Source organism: Dama dama, chromosome 31 (assembly GCF_033118175.1).
Source record: "Dama dama isolate Ldn47 chromosome 31, ASM3311817v1, whole genome shotgun sequence".
In the NCBI taxonomy this organism is placed as follows: domain Eukaryota; kingdom Metazoa; phylum Chordata; class Mammalia; order Artiodactyla; family Cervidae; genus Dama; species Dama dama.
The window spans coordinates 33,011,373-33,034,474 of record NC_083711.1 but is presented as its reverse complement, the minus strand read 5'-3'; positions in this window follow the sequence as shown (position 1 = coordinate 33,034,474).

Genomic DNA, 23,102 nt, shown 5'->3' with positions numbered 1-23,102 from the left:
GTTGATTACTTTGAATAAAATGCGTGAGTCAATTTACTATTCAGAAGCACTCTAGCTCCTACATATTTACCATCTTGGTATACAGGTGGAGACTGGGCTGTTTCTAACAGATTATTGTTGCTTAATTGCAAATAACTAGCCACATTCTATTCTATAAAGAGAAATAACTTTATAAAGAGGGTTACTTGGATTGAATTGTATCCCCCCAAAAGATATGTTGAAGTACTAATTCTCAGTACATCATCATGTGACCTTATAGTTAACACTTGAACAATGTGGAACTGAGGGCAGCTACCCTCTGTGCAGCCAAAAATTCACACATAATTTTACAGTCAGCCATCTGGATCTGTGTTGCTGCATCCAGTGGGTCAACCAATTGTGGAGGGTGTAGTACTGTAGTGCATATTTAGTGAAATAAATCTGCATGTAAGTGGATCGTCACATTTCATACTTGTGTCAGTTGTACTTGGAATAGGGCCATTTAAAATGTAATTATATAAGACAGAGTCCTACTGGAGGAGGGTACTGTACTTATAAGGAAAGGAGAAGATATATAGAGACAGACACACAAAAGGAGAACGTCATGCTGAGTCCTAGAAGAGATGAAATCTTGCAGCTGCAAGCCAAGAAATGCTGACGATGCCAGCAAACCCCAAGGAGCCAAGAAGGGCAACACCGCAGTTTTCAGAGGGAGCATAGTCCTCTCTACACCTTGATTTCAGACTTCTGAGCCCAGATTTTCAGGCTCTGGAATTCTCATGTGTTTCTGCTGTTTTATTTAATTATCTAGTTTGTGGTACTTTGTTATGGTAGCTGCTGTTTTCTAAATTGTGTATCCCCCCAAAATTCATATGCTGAGGCCTAATCCCCAGGGTGAGGGTACTAGGATGTGGGGCCTTTCAGAGAGGATTAAGTAATGAGGACTGAGCCTTCATGAATGGGATTAATGATCTTACAAAAGTGGCCTGAGAAAGCTCCCTGGTCACATCTGTCAGGTGAGGCTACAGAAAATAGATGGCCATCCATGAACCAAGAAACATGTGCCCTCAATAGGCACAGAGCTCAACCATGCTGGCAACTTAACCTTTAATTTCCAGCCTCCAGAACTGTGGCAAATGAATTTCTTTTCTCTATAAGCTACCCAAGCTATGGTATTTTGTTTTAGCAGCCAGAATGGACTAAAGCAGTAGATCTATGAAACTAATATAAAGGTAATCAGTTTTAGCAAATAAAAAATACAGTTAAATTTGGGTTTCACAGAAACAATGAATATATTTTAACTACAGCTACACCCTAAGTATTGCTTGTATGTGGTAACTGTATTTATAAAGATGTCTAAGACTTAAGACCAAAAATGCTTGCAGATAGTGTGGTCAGATTTTAAGAATCTTAAGATTAATAATGTAAGAAGGTAAAAGTGTGTCCTATTTTCCTTTCCAAGTCCCCGTACATCTTGTTAAGGAATAATAAAACATTAACTTAAGTTCTTAATTGACATGTTACAGAGGATTTATCACAGATCTGAAACCATGGCATATCTCAGAGATATTGTGGGTTTGGTGCCATACCTCTGCATTCAGGTGAGTCACATGAATTTTATATAATGCTTTCCCATTACATATAAAGGTCAGTTTATACTAGGCCTTAATCTATTAACTATACAATAGCATTATGTCTAAAAAAATAATGTGTATACCTTAGTGAAAAAGTGCTTTATTGCTAAAAAAAATGCTAACCATCATCCAAGCCTTTGTCAAGTCATAATCTTGTTGCAATAGTGACATCCAAGGTCACAGATTACAGAGCACCATAACAAATATGCTAATTATTAAAAAGTTTGCAGTATTCCAAAAATTACCAAAATGTAATACAGAGACATGAAGTGAGCAAATGCTATTGGAACAATAGTGCAGACTGACTTGTTCAAAGCAGAGTTCCACAAACCTTTAATTTAAAATAAAAATGCAATATCTGGAAATTTGCTTAATCAAGTCAAGGAGAAAAATCAAGCAAAATTTATTTTATGAAAAAGGTGCAAAAATCTGAATTTTTAAATTCAAAGAGCATTTCAATATCAACAGTTTATAAATGAGAAGTTAGAAGGCCAGAATAGGTCTCCAGTTATCATCTACTATACCCAAAAATTAAATAGAGGAATGGGTTCAATGATAAATTTCCTATTTCTTCCTCGCCCAGGAAAAAGTAGTTTTGCTTTCATTCCAGGCTTATCTGCTTTAGTGTAAGGGTCCATCATTATTTTGTAGCTTTGCACTGTAAACATATATATAAGCCAAACGAAAGGCAGGGACACAACTCACTTTGATTCCTGTGAATGTTTTCTTGAGTTTGAATTCTTGAAGTAAAATACATTTTAAACCTAGGCATCATCAGATCACAGTTTAAGCATCTTGAATTTACATTTAGATGATTTGCTTATTGGTCTTGGACATGGATATTCCATGAAATGTATTAGGTCATATGTATAGCATAAATTGTCAGGAAAGAGGGAGCTTATATAATGGCAAGTTGAAACAGATCATTTAGCATGGTGACAGTGTTTGTAAAGGCAGAGCCTGGTGTATGATGCTTTTGTCATGCACGTGTCTGATGATGTTCTGGAGCACATGAACATGATTGGTGAACCAGCCACATCCCCTGTGTTTGCAGAGTAGTGAAGCGTGACTGCTCATGTGCTATCTCAGCCTTTTCCCGTTATCCTTGATGACAGCATCTAATAGAACCTCTGGTTTCTCCCATTCCCCTGCAGTAAGGCTGAAGGGTTGTGCTGTTTTTACATTTTCCCACCAAACAATTCTCTGGAAACTTGACTTTTATGAACCCCCAAATTCCCTTCATTTGTTTAGTTTTCCCAAACTGTATCCAACTTTCAAAATTCAATAAAAGTGATGGAATGTAGTCCTATACAATACATTTCTTTGTAAGATTCCTTTAAAAGCTTCAGCACTTAAGGAAAATCAATAGCACTTGATGTGGTTTTGTGGCTTTCAGTCTCTTGAACACTAAATTCAACTTGATCCATTGCTATTAGTGGCTTAAAGTTGCAGTTCAGCCATCTAGAAAGGTGAGGGTCTTTGGCCCATATTCTGCTATAGACTCACTCACGCTGACAAAGTAAATGTGTCAAATCCATATACTTCCCTTACAAATAAATGATAAATATAAAAATAACGTTCTATTCAATGTAAACACAAAATCATGAGGTAGAAAGATGGTTTTGATGTATCGTTAAGCCATTTATTTTCTGACTTCCGGCTTAAATATAAGTGAATTTCTATTATAAAAACCATTTATTCTAAGGTGAGGAAACATGAGCAATGATTTTGTTGTTGTTACTTAGTCACTGACTTAGTTGTTTCTGACTCTTTTGTGACCCTATGGACTGTAGCCCACCAGACTCCTGACCATGGACTTTCCCAGGCAAGAGTACTGGAGTGGATTGCCATTTCCTTCTCTAGGGGATCTTCCCGACCCAAGGATCAAACGCCCTGCTCCTGCTATGTCTCCTGCATTGGTGGGTGGAGTCTTTACCACTGAACCACGTGAGGACCCAGGAATGATTACCTTAGCTCATAAATTAAGCCCTTAGTACATTTTTCTTCAGGAAGTGCTAAAGCTTCTGAGTAAAATGCATTGGACACATGCCTAGACTCTGAAGATAAAGGTTTATTTTCGGGAAACTGGCCCCCAAACTCAATCTCAACCTCGTATGCTCAATGTTATAAAAGAACCTGAAGCAAGGAATTGATCTCTCAATAGTATTATTATGGACATCTAACTTTGAAATCCACCACAATAACCTTTAGGAGGAGATTTCTTTAGAAGAAAAGCCTACATTATTATCTAAGCCTCTGTTGCTTAAGAAGATAAAACTTGCACATATATTCACTGAGAGTATCACTGCCTTGGGTTCCTTTTAGGTGATAATTCTACAAAAAGAAAAAGTCTCTCCAAGCTTACTACTGACTATCCAAACTCCTTGAGAGCCTACCCTATAGGTCTGTAGGCCCAGAAGAATTGATGGAGAAGCAGTACCATGTGGAACAGAAGCAAGACCCAGCAAGAGAATGTTGGTTCCTCATCCCCAGGGTGCAGCACGAATAAACTCATTAATGGACATATAATTGCCATTCAGTGAATGTTTGTATTTATCTTGCAGATATTTGATATAAATAATACATGTTAATATACATATAGAAAATTTACTGTTCTTAATTTATTTACAGTCAAAGGACTTCAGCAAGATATCCAAAGACACCCACATACCCTAAGAAAAAGAAAAAGTTGAGGACCCAGAATTCTAATTTCTATTGTTTTTAATTCATGATTCCCATGGTAAAGATCAAATGCAAACACAGGGCTATAGTACATGTTATTTAGTCTCATTTTTACTATAACATTCCTTGAGCCTATACTGTTAATAATAGTTCATATAGAAAAATGTGGTCAATAGTAAAAACTTCATTAAAACTTACTTTTCAAAAACTTAGAAATATCTAAATTATTAAAAACTGCACTTCTAAATTCTCTGAACCATAAATTTATAGAATGTTCTGGAACTGTTCAAGTAAAACATAATTCCATTTTATTTTGAAAAAAAACTATTGTACAGCAAATGAATTAATAGTTCCTTGACTTTGCCAAACATTTTGAAATTTGGCTTTCAGCTAGATTTAAACTTTAGCCTCTTTACACTTATTAACTTATTTAACCCTTGCAACAATCCAGTATTGTAAGTACAATTTATTCTTTCAACTTATGGATGAGACACCTAAGTCTCAAAGGTATTGCAGAATAAGCAAATGTCCAGTTTATTATTTTCAGAAACAACCGCTCCCAGATTCAATCTCACTTATTTTCTTAAATATTATGAAGTCATTCAAGGAGGAACTGATTTCCCAGCAATACCCTCATAGACTGTTGTAGTTTAGTTGCTAAATCATTTTTGACACTTTTACAACCCCATGGACTTCAGCATGCCAGGCTTCCCTGTCCTTCACTGTTTCCTGTCGTTTGCTCAAACTCATGTCCATTGGGTCAGTCAGTGATGCCATCCAATCATCTTTTCCTCTTCTCCTGCCTTCAATCTTTCCCAGCATCAGGGTCTTTTCCAAAGAGTCAGTTCTTCTCATAACGTGGCCAAAGTATTGGAGCTTCAGCTTCAGCATCAGTCCCTCACTATGCCCTGGAGTTTGCTCAAACTCATGTCCTTGAGTTGATGATGCCATCCTGTTCTCCTCCTACCCGTAATTTTACCCAGCATCAGGGTCTTTTCCAATGAATCAGCTCTTTGCATCCGGTGGACAAAGTATCAGAGCTTTAGCATCAGTCCTTCCAATGAATATGCAGGACTGATCTCCTTTAGGATGGGCTGGTTGGATCTCCTTGCAGTCCAAGGGGCTCTCAAACGTCTTCTCTAGCACCACAACTCAAAGGCACCAATTCTTCAGTGCTCAGATTTCTTTATGATCTAACACTCACATTCATATATGAATACTAAAAAAAAACTGTAGCTTTGTCTATGGACATTTCTTGCGAAAGTGATATCTCTGCTTCTTAATACATTCTCATAGATATATGATTTTAAATACTCTAAAAATATTTTAAGAGTTCTTTCCTTTAAAACTAAACCTTAAATTATTACCCAAGCTATTAAAAAAAAAAAAAAAACAACTAATTTTAAATAGACTTACTGAAGACCTAGTAGGAAGACACTAGGCTATACATGAAAGGATAAAATACAAGTAACAAGTTTTTCACATTCTCAGGAAGTGTACAAACTCATGATCATTACGTTTTTTACTCAGGACTTCCTGTCAGTTTCTCAAGACATTTAGGGTAACGCTATAAACTGCTTATATTATTATTTTTATTGTTTTCAAAGTATCATTATGAAAATCTAATCCTTTTACAGTTTTTCTAATTTACTTTCTCCACTTATTTGTAATATAACATCAAGAAGTTTATAAACATAGTTTACTCATCAGAAATTCTAATACAACAATAATTATTACTCTCTTTAATCAACTTTTTTTATAAAAAATGAATATTAATATATGTTATTTTAAAAATAAACATTATAATTTAAGGCACTGAATGTATAAAATAAAGAAACAATTAAAACATTAGAGGAAATAATTTCATTTTTGCTTTTTAAACTGTTAGCTTCAATAATGAATATCAGGTCCTATTTCCTCAGTTCTAGTCTGTTTGAAAGAAACTAAAAAGAAAAAAATTCTGAGAAAATAGAAAGTGAAGAGGAACTAAAGAGCCTTTTGATAGAAGTGAAAGAGGAGAGTGAAAAAGCCATCTAAAAACTCAACATTTAAAGCTAAGATCATGGCATCCAGTCCGAACACTTCATGGCAAACAGATGAGGAAACAATGGAAAGGGTGACAGACTTTATTTTCTTGGTCTCCAAAATCACTGCAGATGGTGACTGCAGCCACGAAATTAAGACACTTGCTCCTTGGAAGAAAAACTATGACAAATCTAGATAGCACACGAAAAAACAGAGACATTACTTTGCTGACATAGGTCCGTCTAGTCAAAGCTATGGTTTTTCTAGCATTCATATATGGATGTGAGAGTTAGACCATAAAGAAAGCTGAGAGCTGAAGCATTGATGCTTTTGAGCTGTGGTGTTGGACAAGAATCTTGAGAGTCCCTTGGACTGCAAGGAGATCCAACCAGTCCATCCTAAAATAAATTAGTCTTGAATATTCATTGGAAGGACTGATGCTGAAGCTGAAGCTCTAATGCTTTGGTCACCTGAAGAACTGACTCAATGGAAAAGACCCTGATGTTGGGAAAGACTGAATGCAGGAGGAGAAGGGGACAACAGAAGATGAGATGGTTGGAACACATCAGTGATTCAATGGACATGAGTTTGAGCAAGTTCCAGGAGTTGGTGATGGATAGGGAAACCTGGAGTGTGGCAGTCCATGGTGTCCCAAAGATTTGGACCTGACTGACTGAGTGACTGAACTTAACTGATTCCATGTATATGAATGTTTCAGATTTTGCAGAAAATGGATGATTATCAGACAATCTACATATCTCTAGGGATACAAAGTATCTTAAAATCTGAAACCGGGGAGGAGCCAAGATGGCGGAGGAGTAGGACGGGGAGACCACTTTCTCTCCTACAAATTCATCAAAAGAATAACTGAACGCAGAGCAAACTTCGCAAAACAACTTCTGATCGCTAGCTGAGGTCATCAGGCGCCCAGAAAAGCAGCCCATTGTCTTCGAAAGGAGGTAGGACAAAATATAAAAGATAAAAAGTGAGACAAAAGAGCTAAGGACGGAGATCCGTCCCGGGAACTCTTAGGCGGCATTGCTTGGGGTAGGGTCCGGGCCTGAGTGCCCTGAGGACAATCGGAGGGAGCTTCTGTGAGTTGCCAACATGAACTGTGGGAGACCAAAGGAGAGAGAGTAAATTAACCGGCCCGAACACACTGCCGGCCGTTCGCAGAACAAAGAGACCGAGAGGGTCCAGAGAGGAGCTCGCAGGCTGCGGACCGGCCCAGCCCCGCCGGAGGCAGGAGGCAGGGGGGAGGGGAAGGTCGCGGCGAGACACAGGGCGCAGGCACCCGACCGGCGCGGGCGGGGACTGGGGCTGGGGACGCGGAGGGCAGAAGGCGCGCGCACCCGACTGGCGCCAGCGGAAACTGAGACTGGGTCCGCGGAGGGGAGGGGGCGCGCCAGACCTGGGGAGAGTGCGCCCACCAAGCCCCTGGCTGCCTGGACCACTCTGACGGGGAAGGCACCGAGAGTAGGCGCAGCTTTTCGTTCCGCGCTTCTGTGGAACACCCGAGGGCTGGAACCTCGCGCAGCGCGGGGCGCGCTCCATATAGAACAGCCGGGAGCCTGAGCGGCGCAGACGGAGAAAGCAGCGTCAGCCCCTCCCGGCAGCGCCAGCCCGTCCCCACAGCGACAGCCCCTCCCGGCAGCGCCAGCCCCTCCCCGCAGAGCGACGGAACTAGCTACCTGAATAAGAGTCCACCTCCGCCCGCCTGTGTCAGGGCGGAAATGAGGCTCTGAAGAGACCGGCAAACAGAAGCCAAATAAACAAAGGGAACCGCTTCAGAAGGGACTGGTGCAACAGATTAAAATCCTTCTAGGAATCATTGACTACACCGGAGGAGCCTGTAGATATCGAGAAGCGTAAGCTGGAACGAGGAGCTATCTGAAACTGAGCCGAACCCACACTGACCGCAACAGCTCCAGAGAAACTCCTAGATATAATTTTACTTTTTTCTCTTTTTTTATATTTTTTCTTTTTTTTCTTTTTTCTTTTTTCTTTTTTCTCTTTTATTTTCCTTTAAAATCCCCTATTACTCCCCCATTACTCCTTAACTTTCATTTCCATAGACTTTTACGATTTTTTAATTAGGGGGAAAAAAAAAAATTTTTTTTTCTTTTTCTTTCTTTTTTTTCTCTTTTTTTTCTTTTTCTTTCTTTTTTTTTCTTTTTTTTCTTTCCTTTTTCTCTTCTATTTTCTATTTTTCTTTCTCTCTTATTTCTTTTAAAGTCCTCTAGTACTCCTCTACTACTCCTTAATTTTAATTTTCAATACACTATAACCTTACAAAAAAAAAAAAGAAGAGAAGCCCTATTTTTAAACCGAAGATTATTCTCTCCCAATCTTGACTCTCTGTTTTCTACCTCAGAACACCTCTATTTCCTCCTTTCCCCTTCTCTTCCCAATCCAATTCTGTGAATCTTTGTAGGTGACTGGGCTACGGAGAACATTCTGGGAACAGACAGCTGCGTAGATCTGTCTCTCTCCTCTTGAGTCCCCCTTTTTCTCCTCCTGTTCATCTCTATCTCCCTCCTCCCTCTCCTCTTCTTCATGTGACTCTGTGAACCTCTCTGGGTGTCCCTAACGGGGGAGAATCTTTTAGCCATTAACCTAGAAGTTTTCTTATCAGGGCTGTATAGTTGGAGAAGTCCTGAGACTACAGGAAGAATAAAACTGAAATCCAGAGGCAGGAGACTTAAGCCCAAAACCTGAGAACACCAGAAAACTCCTGACTACAAGGAACTTTAAGTAATAAGTGACTGTCCAAAAGCCTCCATACCTACACTGAAACCAACCACCACACAAGAGCCAATAACTTTTAGAGCAAGACATACCACGCAAATTCTCCAGCAACGCAGGAACATAGCCCTGAACATCAACATACAGGCTGCCCAAGGTCACACCTAACACATAGACCCATCTCAAAACTCATTACTGGGCACTCCATTGCTCTCCAAAGAGAAGAAATCAAGTTCCACGCACCAGAACACTGACGCAAGCTTCCCTAACCAGGAAATCTCGGCAAGCCAATCGTCTAACCCCACCCACTGGGTTAATCCTCCACAACAAAAAGGAACCACAGACCTCCAGAATACAGAAAGCCCACTCCAGATACAGCAATCTAAACAAGATGAAAAGGCAAAGAAATACCCAACAGGTAAAGGAACATGAAAAATGCCCACCAAGTCAAACAAAAGAGGAGGAGATAGGGAATCTACCTGAAAAAGAATTTAGAATAATGATAATAAAAATGATCAAAAATCTTGAAAACAAAATGGAGTTACAGATAAATAGCCTGGAAACAAAGATTGAAAAGATTCAAGAACTGTTTAATAAAGACCTAGAAGAAATAAAAAAGAGTCAATTACAAATGAATAATGCAATGAATGAGATCAAAAACACTTTGGAGGGAACCAAGAGTAGAATAACGGAGGCAGAAGATAGGATAAGTGAGGTAGAAGATAAAATGGTGGAAATAAATGAAGCAGAGAGGAAAAAAGAAAAAAGGATCAAAAGAAATGAGGACAACCTCAGGGACCTCTGGGACACTGTGAAACGCCGCAACATTCGAATCATAGGAGTTCCAGAAGAAGAAGACAAAAAGAAAGGCCATGAGAAAATACTCGAGGAGATAATAGCTGAAAACTTCCCTAAAATGGGGAAGGAAATAGCCACCCAAGTCCAAGAAACCCAGAGAGTCCCAAACAGGATAAACCCAAGGTGAAACACCCCAAGACACATATTAATCAAATTAACAAAGATCAAACACAAAGAACAAATATTAAAAGCAGCAAGGGAAAAACAACAAATAACACACAAAGGGATTCCCATAAGGATAACAGCTGATCTATCAATAGAAACCCTCCAGGCCAGAAGGGAATGGCAGGACGTACTGAAAGTAATGAAAGAGAATAACCTACAACCTAGATTACTGTATCCAGCAAGGATCTCATTCAGATATGAAGGAGAATTCAAAAGCTTTACAGATAAGCAAAAGCTGAGAGAATTCAGCACCACCAAACCAGCTCTTCAACAAATGCTAAAGGATCTTCTCTAGACAGGAAATGCAGAAAGGTTGTATAAACGTGAACCCAAAACAACAAAGTAAATGGCAACGGGACCACACCTATCAATAATTACCCTAAATGTAAATGGGTTGAATGCCCCAACCAAAAGACAAAGATTGGCTGAATGGATACAAAAACAAGACCCCTATATATGCTGTCTACAAGAGACCCACCTCAAAACAAGAGACACATACAGACTAAAAGTGAAGGGCTGGAAAAAAATATTTCATGCAAACGGAGACCAAAAGAAAGCAGGAGTCGCAATACTCATATCAGATAAAATAGACTTTCAAATAAAGGAAGTGAAAAGAGACAAAGAAGGACACTACATAATGATCAAAGGATCAATCAAAAAAGAAGATATAACAATTATAAATATATATGCACCCAACATAGGAGCACCGCAATATGTACGGCAAACGCTAACGAGTATGAAAGAGGAAATTAATAGTAACACAATAATAGTGGGAGACTTTAATACCCCACTCACAACTATGGATAGATCAACTAAACAGAAAATTAACAAGGAAACACAAACCTTAAATGACACAATGGACCAGCTAGACCTAATTGATATCTATAGGACATTTCACCCCAAAACAATCAACTTCACCTTTTTCTCAAGTGCACACGGAACATTCTCCAGAATAGATCACATCCTGGGCCATAAATCTGGTCTTGGAAAATTCAAAAAAATTGAAATCATTCCAGTCATCTTTTCTGACCACAGTGCAGTAAGATTAGATCTCAATTACAGGGAAAAAATTGTTAAAACTTCAAACATATGGAGGCTAAATAACACGCTTCTGAATAACCAACAAATCATAGAAGAAATCAAAAAAGAAATCAAAATATGTATAGAAATGAATGAAAATGAAAACACAACAACCCAAAACCTATGGGACACTGTAAAAGCAGTGCTAAGGGGAAGGTTCATAGCATTACAGGCTTACATCAAGAAACAGGAAAAAAACCAATTAAATAACCTAACTCTACACCTAAAGCAATTAGAGAAGGAAGAAATGAAGAACCCCAGAGTTAGCAGAAGGAAAGAAATCTTAAAAATCAGGGCAGAAATAAATGCAAAAGAAACTAAAGAGACCATAGCAAAAATCAACAAAGCTAAAAGCTGGTTTTTTGAAAAAATAAACAAAATTGACAAACCATTAGCAAGACTCATTAAGAAACAAAGAAAAACCAAATTAACAAAATTAGAAATGAAAATGGAGAGATCACAACAGACAACACTGAAATACAAAGGATCATAAGAGACTACTACCAGCAGCTCTATGCCAATAAAATGGACAACTTGGATGAAATGGACAAATTCTTAGAAAAGTATAACTTTCCAAAACTGAACCAGGAAGAAATAGAAGATCTTAACAGACCCATTACAAGCAAGGAAATCGAAACTGTCATCAAAAATCTTCCAGCAAACCAAAGCCCAGGACCAGATGGCTTCACAGCTGAATTCTACCAAAAATTTAGAGAAGAGCTAACACCTATCTTACTCAAACTCTTCCAGAAAATTGCAGAAGAAGGTAAGCTTCCAAACTCATTCTATGAGGCCACCATCACCCTAATTCCAAAACCAGACAAAGATGCCACAAAAAAAGAAAACTACAGGCCAATATCACTGATGAACATAGATGCAAAAATCCTTAACAAAATTCTAGCAAACAGAATCCAACAACATATTAAAAAAATCATACACCATGACCAAGTGGGCTTTATCCCAGGAATGCAAGGATTCTTTAATATCCGCAAATCAATCAATGTAATACACCACATTAACAAATTGAAAGATAAAAACCATGTGATTATCTCAATAGATGCAGAGAAAGCCTTTGACAAAATTCAACACTCATTTATGATTAAAACTCTCCAAAAAGCAGGAATAGAAGGAACATACCTCAACATAATAAAAGCTATATATGACAAACCCACAGCAAGCCTCACCCTCAATGGTGAAAAATTGAAGGCATTTCCCCTGAAATCAGGAACAAGACAAGGGTGCCCACTCTCACCACTACTATTCAACATAGTGTTGGAAGTTCTGGCCACAGCAATCAGAGCAGAAAAAGAAGTAAAAGGAATCCAGATAGGAAAAGAAGAAGTAAAACTCACTGTTTGCAGATGACATGATCCTCTACATAGAAAACTCTAAAGACTCTACCAGAAAATTACTAGAGCTAATCAATGAATATAGTAAAGTTGCAGGATATAAAATTAACACACAGAAATCCCTTGCATTCCTATATACTAACAATGAAAAAACAGACAGAGAAATTAAGGAAACAATAACATTCACCATTGCAACAAAAAGAATAAAATACTTAGGAGTATATCTACCTAAAGAAACAAAGGACCTATACATAGAAAACTATAAAACACTGATGAAAGAAATCAAAGAGGACACAAACAGATGGAGAAACATACCGTGTTCATGGATTGGAAGAATTAATATTGTCAAAATGGCTATTCTACCCAAAGCAGTCTATAGATTCAATGCAATCCCTATCAAGCTACCAACGGTATTTTTCACAGAACTAGACCAAAGAATTTCACAATTTGTATGGAAATACAAAAAACCTCGAATAGCCAAAGTAATCTTGAGAAAGAAGAATGGAGCGGGAGGAATCAACCTGCCTGACTTCAGACTCTACTACAAAGCCACAGTCATCAAGACAGTATGGTACTGGCACAAAGACAGAAATATAGATCAATGGAACAGAACAGAAAGCCCAGAGATAAATCCACGAACCTATGGACATCTTATCTTTGACAAAGGAGGCAAGGATATACAATGGAAAAAAGACAACCTCTTTAACAAGTGGTGCTGGGAAAACTGGTCAACCACTTGTAAAAGAATGAAACTAGAACACTTTCTAACACCATACACAAAAATAAACTCAAAATGGATTAAAGATCTAAATGTAAGACCAGAAACTATAAAAGTCCTAGAGGAGAACATAGGCAAAACACTCTCCGACATAAACCACAGCAAGATCCTCTATGACCCACCTCCCAGAATATTGGAAATAAAAGCAAAACTAAACAAATGGGACCTAATGAAACTTAAAAGCTTTTGCACTACAAAGGAAACTATAAGTAAGGTGAAAAGACAGCCCTCAGATTGGGAGAAAATAATAGCAAATGAAGAAACAGACAAAGGATTAATCTCAAAAATATACAAGCAACTCCTGAAGCTCAATTCCAGAAAAATAAATGACCCAATCAAAAAATGGGCCAAAGAACTAAACAGACATTTCTCCAAAGAAGACATACAGATGGCTAACAAACACATGAAAAGATGCTCAACATCACTCATTATTAGAGAAATGCAAATCAAAACCACAATGAGGTACCATTACACGCCAGTCAGGATGGCTGCTATCCAAAAGTCTACAAGCAATAAATGCTGGAGAGGGTGTGGAGAAAAGGGAACCCTCTTACACTGTTGGTGGGAATGCAAACTAGTACAGCCGCTATGGAAAACAGTGTGGAGATTTCTTAAAAAACTGGAAATAGAACTGCCATATGACCCAGCAATCCCACTTCTGGGCATACACACTGAGGAAACCAGATCTGAAAGAGACACGTGCACCCCAATGTTCATCGCAGCACTGTTTATAATAGCCAGGACATGGAAGCAATCTAGATGCCCATCAGCAGATGAATGGATAAGGAAGCTGTGGTACATATACACCATGGAATATTACTCAGCCATTAAAAAGAATTCATTTGAACCAGTCCTAATGAGATGGATGAAGCTGGAGCCCATTATACAGAGTGAAGTAAGCCAGAAATATAAAGAACATTACAGCATACTGACACATGTATATGGAATTTAGAATGGTGATAACGATAACCCTATATGCAGAACAGAAAAAGAGACACAGAAATACAGAACAGACTTTTGAACTCTGTGGGAGAAGGTGAGGGTGGGATATTTCAAAAGAACAGCATGTATACTATCTATGGTGAAACAGATCACCAGCCCAGGTGGGATGCACGAGACAAGTGCTCCGGCCTGGTGCACTGGGAAGACCCAGAGGAATCGGGTGGAGAGGGAGGTGGGAGGGGGGATCGGGATTGGGAATACATGTAAATGCATGGCTGGTTCATATCAATGTATGACAAAACCCACTGGAAAAAAAAAAAAAAAAAAAAAAAAAAACAAAGGGAACTCTACTCAATACTCTGTACTGACCTATATGGAAAAAGAATCTAAAAAAGAGTGGGTATATGTAAACGTATAACTGATTCCCTTTGCTGTATGCCTGAAACGAACACAACATTGTATATCAACTGTACTCCATAGAAATTGATTTTTAAAAAATAATAAAAGTATATAAATAAATTAATTAACACAGAAAAAACTGAAAAAAAAAATAAAAATAAACCATATTCATGAAAAGTCAAAAAAAAAAAAATCTGAAACCCTTTTACACCAACGTATATTTATTTTTCTTAATACAAATATGGCCTTCTGTTTAATAATGTATTTTCACATTTGTCTCTCCCTTTTGTCTGATTCATTTATACACCTTAGCATAAAATTTAAAATTATCGTTTTGGTGCTGGTATCAAGAAACAGCAGAAAAATGCTACTAGGCAAGTAAAGGATGAAATAGAATATACAAATATATACTTACTATACTGACTTACTATGACTGCATTAGAATTACTGCATTATAGCATTTTGTTCAATCATTTTTTTACTTGCTATTTTCTTAAATCTCCTCTTTTTTTTAATATATATTACATTATTGATACAAATGTAGATTTCTTATTCAAACACATGAATCTATCCAATTTGAACACTTTCTCACATATTTCATGTAATATACCCTATAAAAAGACAAGTTTAAAGAAGGAAGTGAACTAGTATTCTACTGCTGACATGTAAATCTAAGTAATCTTAACAAGAATGAAAATTTTAATATTTATGTTTATGCATAAATCACACAATAATTAAACACTGACTGTAATTTTTAAACACTATTTCTGAACTAGATATTTAGCATGTTTACTACAAAGGAAATTTGAATCATCTATAGCTGCACGTTATACAATTATACAGAATGACTTTAAATATTTTCCACTCATCTTTTTATGGACCACATATATTCCAGGAAGAATATAAATAGAAAATAACTACCAAACATTAGAAGAAGTGGTTTGTGATAAGCTCACTTATCCTTTCTATAAATGCCCAAAACTACTGTGATGACAATCATTTTTCAGATTTCTTAAAAATGACTTGTCTGTGAAAGAATGACAATGTTTTTCATCCAGTCCCTAAACTTGGAAAGAAAATTAAGTCAAATATTCACAAGTGCCAACTACAAAGCAAATTTGCCATGGTAACCGTACCTCAAAAGCCTGTGGTTGCAGATTTTTGCCAATTAGCAACTCCAAAGGGTGCTATTAGTTCCTTCAAAAACATAAGGGACGTGGTTTTCATCTGTGATTACTATTCCTCTTTTACAACGTGCCGTGACAAAAGATGGAATACACAGTTATATACCCTTTAGCTCTTACTTATAATCATAAAACTGGTTCATAAAAAGAACAATGTGTATTATGGTATAGTACTTTTCAATAAAGAATAATTACCTTTGCTAAATCATGATCATTAACTTTAACTCTTTCATTTAAGCAGTCTGCTGTATCAACAGCAAAATCTACACCATATTTAATATCTAGACTATATATTCTTTTTATAATATCTATCTTCTAGGCTGTGAGCTAGAGAATAGATGACAGATACATAATGAGAAGCTTTATTACTATGAATATGGCATCTGGGAATAGTCTCAGAACTATTCTTCACAATTAAACATTAACTACATATTTGGATTGCCATTCCAAAAATATTTCCAACATATTTTTCATTCCCAATACTTTTCCTGAAATCTTATTAGACATTCTCTCCTACCAATGATGCTCTGTATTAATAAAATAAACCAAAATTAATTGGTTAATTAAAATTATTATTATCCTGATACATTAATAGAGATGATTTTATAGAGCTGCAATCAAATATAATGAGACATTTACTGTAATAGTTAAGTAATCATTGATATTAATGTTTATTAAAATGATGGCTTATTATAATGCAGCTCAAAACCTACAAATGTAAATAATTCTTATGTACTGAATATTGCAGATATTCAAACTATTTGAGGAGAAAAAAAATTGTCAAATAATTTCATTTAAAATTTCCTTTGAAAATTAGACCTCTAATCCTTAACCAAATTTGTTGTTTTTAACTGTTCTGTAAAGTTATATAGATAACCTGGACTGAATACAAGTTTTGAAGAAAGTCACTTAATATGAGCTGTCAACCCAAGAAACTATCACAAACAAAATACTGGGAAATGTCTGTTCATTTTCAAATTCTGGTTTAATTAAGGCAAAAGCAGCATTTTAGTAACATGCAAGATAAGTAGAATAATTCATAAGTAGCATTTTTAATTAATACTTTTATCTTAGTATTTTATACTAATTATATACATACATGTAATTAGCTATTTCAATTGTATTCAAAGACTGTAATATAAATTACATGTAAATTATTTTCTTAGATTAGCACTGCATACACATATATAAGAGAAAACACATGAAAGCCTCTCAACAAAAACAAAGGAATCGATGCTAAAAGGATAACAGAAACTTATGAAAAAATTTCTAAGAAATACCAGGTGTCAAAAGGAAAAGTGATGATGATGATGATGACAAGAAATTTTATTATTCTGAAATAACTATTGTTGAGGATGCAGAACATAAGATACATGTTTTTATTTAAAAAATAAAATTTTATATTTAAACATTGGGTCCTTTGAAAGTTTTCTTTATTATGCTTCACAAGTTTTTTCCAAGGTGAAAAAGAAATTCTTAACAGAGTACCTCTTTCTGAAGATAATAGAAGTTTATGTATATAGAAAATACACTAGAATCTGCCAGTAATAAATCCCTATATTTTGCCTTAGATAAGAAAAATGGGTAGTTACTTTTTATATGGTAAATAAGAATAGACTTTTCAATGGTGGACATTTTTCTGCCTCATGTTTGCTATATATTTAGTTTATTGTTTGGTACATTGGTCTCTGCAAATTATAAAAATAACTTTTTCAAAAGATGTTCTTTTTTTTTTTTTTTCTTTAAATTTAGATTGACTAGTGTGTGTTTTGGGAAAGTAGCAGTTGCATTAAAGATTTCTTTTTGAAAATTAGCTCTTAACGCATCTGAACTGTTTATATCTGGTGAAGAAAAAAAAGAAAAAGCTGGATAGAAACATTAAATGTCCTAACACCTTAGGCTTGCTTCTGCTGTGATGATTATTTATTTTCTGAAAAAGTTCCTTTTTTGTTGTTGTTTTTTAAGAGGAAGAAAGGAATTGTGAGAAAGAACAGTGGCAGATTTTAGAGGAGACAAAGTTTTCTTTTTCCATTTAAGAATATTGGGAAGGTAATACAAGCTTTATTTTAAAATGATTGAGCAGATTTGTTGTTGTTCAGTTACTCAGTTGTGTCTGACTGTTTGCAACCCCATGGACTGCAGCAAGCCTGGCTTCCCTGTCCTTCACCATCTCTTGGAACTTGCTCAGACTCATGTCCCTCGAGATGGTGATGCCATCCAACCATCTCATCCTCTGTCGTCCCCTTCTCTTCCTGCCTTCAATCTTTCCCAGCATCAGGGTCCTTTCCAGGGAGTCACTCTTCACATCAGGTGGCCAAAGTACTGGAGCTTCAGTCTTTCCAATGAATATTCAGGATTGATTTCCTTTAGGATTGACTGTCTTGATCTCCTTGCAGTCCAAGGGACTCTCAAGAATTGAGCAGATTAACTAAATTTAATTTTCAGAGCAGTTCATACTGTTTTTTAATATAAGTGTACTTTATATATATCATTTAAGGTGGGCTTTGAAAGGAACCCTCAAATAAGCATTTTTTTCCTTAGGTTATTTAGTCTTCCTGACCATCTAGTGATAGTGCAGTGAACATTTATGATTAATTGATTTATTTGCTTTCCCTGAATGCTCTGCTCTATCCTACTTTGATATGTTTAAAATATTTAATTTTGTGAATATAATGTTCAGATACCTAAGCATGAAAAAGAGAATGTAGAGAAAACACAAGCAAAAGATCTACTGACAAATCTGTAGCTGCTTCAGTGGTGCCTCCCTTTTTCCTTTTGACTACTAGCAGTTACTTTTCTTGATAGTCACAATGATTTTCTTCTGTTATTAATGACTGTGGCAAATAAATTGTCTATGGACAGAATTGTTTATTTATTCACTCCAAAGAACATAACAATGTGTACCCAGAGTTTTCAAGAGACTATGCTAAACACTAGTTCTCTTTATAAGCACTTGTAGTTTTTGGCACCTCCTATTTCAGACACCTGCAATTACACTTTTATATATTTTAATCTAAATGGATGATACTCTCCATGGGGAGAAGATATCATTTCTATTATGTGCTAGGTGAAATACTTGATAAAACATTGCTTAATAAAAGCATTCTCTGGAAACTAAACTACTGAGGACCAGGATATAATTTTCTAATGATAAAAGTCATAGTGTCTTTTTTTCTTTTTTTTAACTCTCAGGTGTGTCCGACACAGCACCAGCATACCACATGCGTTGTCTCTAATCTTTCTGACAGCCTGAAAAATATGTGTTATTATCACCTTCTCTACAGTCAGTAGGTGGTGATGGAACTGTCACATCCTTTCCATTAAACCCAGCAATTTTAAACTTGATACATGGATTAGCTTTATAAAATGAGTGACCAGCATATTTCTCAGCTTGCTGTATTAAAATGTTGATGATCTCAGTGAGGCTTTGGAGAGAAACTGGACAACAAGCAGTTCAAGGCTCAGCTCACTGGTGATTGTCCCGGGTTTACATGCTCTCCCTGGATTGAATGGAGTTTCTATAATATTTTTTTAACTTTTTATTTTGCTCAAGTTTTCTGCAACATTTGATAATATGGACAATACTTTCTATGACAGAATAAAATAAGCAAATCATATTTAATGAAAATTTTCACACTGTCTTTTTTAAAGAAAAAGTAATTCTTAAAATCTCTGCTTTATAACATTCTGCTCATAATTACTTAGACTTTCTCCAAGAAGATTGAGGCTTTATTTGTGGTTCTCCTCGTAACTTTCTGAGTCTTTACCAGAGTTGCTTTCAAATGTCCATCCATGGTAATCTGATCTTTTTCTAGCATGCACCTCAAAACTCTTACCGCCTCTACCCATTATCCACTTTCAAAACTAGGTATTTCTAGATAATTGCTATAGTAGCACCTCTCCACTTACCAGTACGAATTGTTGTAACACAATATCACAGACTGAGTTGCTTATGAAAAACAGAAATTTATTTCTCATAGTTATGGAGGCTGGTAAATCCAAAATCGAGTTATTGACAGATTTGTTATTTGGTGAGAAACTGCTTCCTGGTTCATAGAGGGCTATCTTCTCCCTCTATGATAGAAGAGGATGGGGGAGTTTTATTGAGTTTTCTTTTTAAGAGCACAAATCCCATTTGTGAGGGCTCCATCCTCGTGTTCTTATCACCTCCTAAAGTTCTTACTTCCAGATTCTATCACACTGGAGATTCAGCTTAAAATATAAATTTGGGGGAAACACAAACATTCAGTTTGAAGGGAACACAATCATTCCTTTCTATTTCTTCTTAGGTACTTTCTCTATAACTCAGATGATTTAACCCCTTCAATAAACACAAAGTCATATTTGAATCTTTTTTTTTTAATAGACCACCTGAAACTTCATGTAAGTTTAAAGCTTTCTTTTGTATTTCAGCAAACTAAACATCATCACAGTCTACTTGTATACTTAAAATGACTTCTGAGAGGGCACCTCATCTCTGCACATCACATTTTTTACAACGTGATAGTCCTTATTTCCAGGGCATGTACATTTAATTCCAGTACTGGGTTTTTAAACAGGCAGTATTGCTGTTATGTGCTGTAAGAGGAGTCTTTAAAATTTCAGAAGGACTCACTGATATGAAGTAGATATGACTACCTGAGTATAAGGAATGTAGCTTTTATGTTTTTCAATTATAAAACCTGGTTTCTCTTTGCAGCTGTTTCCACCAAATGGCCCAAAATTAATCCAGTGAATTAAAGGTATTCTTCCACAAAGCAACCTCTGTTCTGTACAACTTTCTTCCCAGGGAAGGGAAGGAAGCAAACGGTCTTTAGTTGCATCCTGTCTCCACTGCTTTCAGTGTCAGTCACCACTTCTAAGCAGTGATTGCTGTATCTACCTCTTTCCAAAGAGGTAGGGAACTTTAGGAAACTTCTAAATAAGATCTGTCTAACATCACCTTTTCTCAAATTCACATTTTAGCAGATGTGGCCATACTACATTTCCCTATCTCCTGTATGGGTTTTCAAAATATGTAGGCACTCCACCAATTTCCCTTCCAGTTTCTCATGTCCTAACTCCACTCCTTCTCTCTCATTTCTTGCTGTTCTGATGAGCATTTTATAAAGCTCACACATGAGCCTACACAACACAGGAGACAGAATCCCATGATTAATGAATTTCCAAAAAGTTATAATCAACAAATGGGGAACAGGAGTTAGTGTTCCACATTCCACAAAGAGAGAATGCCACAGCCTCTGGCCTTTCAGAAAGTCAATTGTGGGACAAAGTTCTTCAGGGTGTTTCTAGTGGGATGGGTTCCAAGAACAGTAACCAAATCAATGACTCAGCACTTATTGGTTTTTCATCTTACCTTCAAACCCCTTATCCTTCAAACCCCTCATTTCTGCTTCCAGGAATATTTTCCCAAAGCAACCACTTGGTTAGAAGTCCTTGTCTCAGGCATTTTTTTTAGGGAAACCCAAATAAAAACAGTGCCTAACTAGTAGTGGCCCTAGAAAATAGATCCTTTGAGTAGGATACTATAACTGGATAACTCACCTGATATGACAAGACCCTACTGCTGAGGACTAGATAGGGAAGGTGTGACATGCCAAGAGCTGAGTTGGCAGCTTACAGGAGAAATACCTGGAATCTTCCAGATTGAAAAAGGCAACTCCTTCACTCTTTTAAATAATATAAGGCTCTGCTTTCTTGGAGTTCATGCGAAGATTTCAACTGATTTGGATATCTTGCAAGATGTTATGATGTATTCTCAAATTCACCCATATCTCCCCTCATGACCTCTAAAAATAACTTTGGTCAGGGTTCAGCATAGCCCAAACAGGAAACTATGGTCCTTAATATTAGAAGATAAAAGAGCTAACTCATTGGAAATGCCCCTGATTCTGGGAAAGATTGAAGGCAAATGGTGAAGGGGGAAGCAGAAGATAAGATGGTTCGACAGCATCACTGATTCAATGGACATGAATTTGAGCAAATTCTAGAAGATAGTGGAGGTGAGAGAAGCCTAGCATGCTGCATCCATGGGTTTCAGAGTCAGACATGACTTAGCATCTGAACAGCGACAATATTAGAGAAAATATTTTGCAGAATATTACAGAATGTGTATCAGTAAAAACTGGAATGAATTTTAAGAAAATAGGATCGAGGGGTGGAAAAAACACAGCAGGGGATGCCATCAATCTAGAAATACAGTTCAAGAACTCAGCATTAAATATCTCAGCAAGGATTCTTTGCAAGGACTCTAAAGATGATGACACCTTGAATGACTCCTTGAAACTTGTATGTGACATTGCTCTATTATTCGCTGCTTATATTTCACCTCAAATATCTTCTGTATCTTTCACTTTTCTGTCTCATGGCTTTTCTCAGAAGCCATGAAAGCCAGCTCAAATAGATGAAGGACAGCCTTGGTGCATACATGAACTCCCTCCATTGGACAACTTTCAACCAAGAAGTGACTAAACACTACTTTTCATCCTTCAAAGGGATCACCCTGAGACACGTACAGATTTCTCAGAGGACTGACCAGCTAAACATGTCCTTCACTAACTTTCCCTCATTTCCACTTTCACCTCCCTCTTTGAGGGGTTATCATTCAAAGAAGATATTTGTAACAAACTCCTTAAATCAACCCCTGTCTTGAGAGAAACTAAACTAAGATACATGATCCAAGGAAGTAAGTATGTCCAAAATAAAACTTATCTCTATGTGAGTGCTCTTCAGTATAACAAACAAATGACAAATAGAGCAAATCAGACAATAAAAGGTTTGCAGTAAAACGTAGCAGACAAATCTTTTTAAAACTTTCATGCGAACTGATGATATTTTTCCTTTTTTTTTTTTTTTTGCCAAATTGTCATAATCCAAATTGTAGTAAGGAGATGAATGATGTTGTAGGATCAAATGTTTATCTGCTAAATGGTCATTAGAGATTTTATTGGGGTAATGAAATTTTCTGCAACTGGATTATAGTGATGGTTGCATAACTCTAAATTCACTAAATATCTTTGAATTGTACCGTAAAATTGAAGAATCCTATGGAATGTAAATTGTGTCACAATCAATTCAGTTCAGTTCAGTCACTCAGTCATGTCCGACTCTTTGCGACCCCATGAATTGCAGCACGCCAGGCCTCCCTGTCCATCACCAACTCCTGGAGTTTACTCAAACTCATGTCCATCAAGTCAGTGATGCCATCCAGCCATCTCATCCTCTGTGTCACAATAAAGTATAGTTAAAACCTAAATAAAAACTCATAAGGAGGGAAAAACTG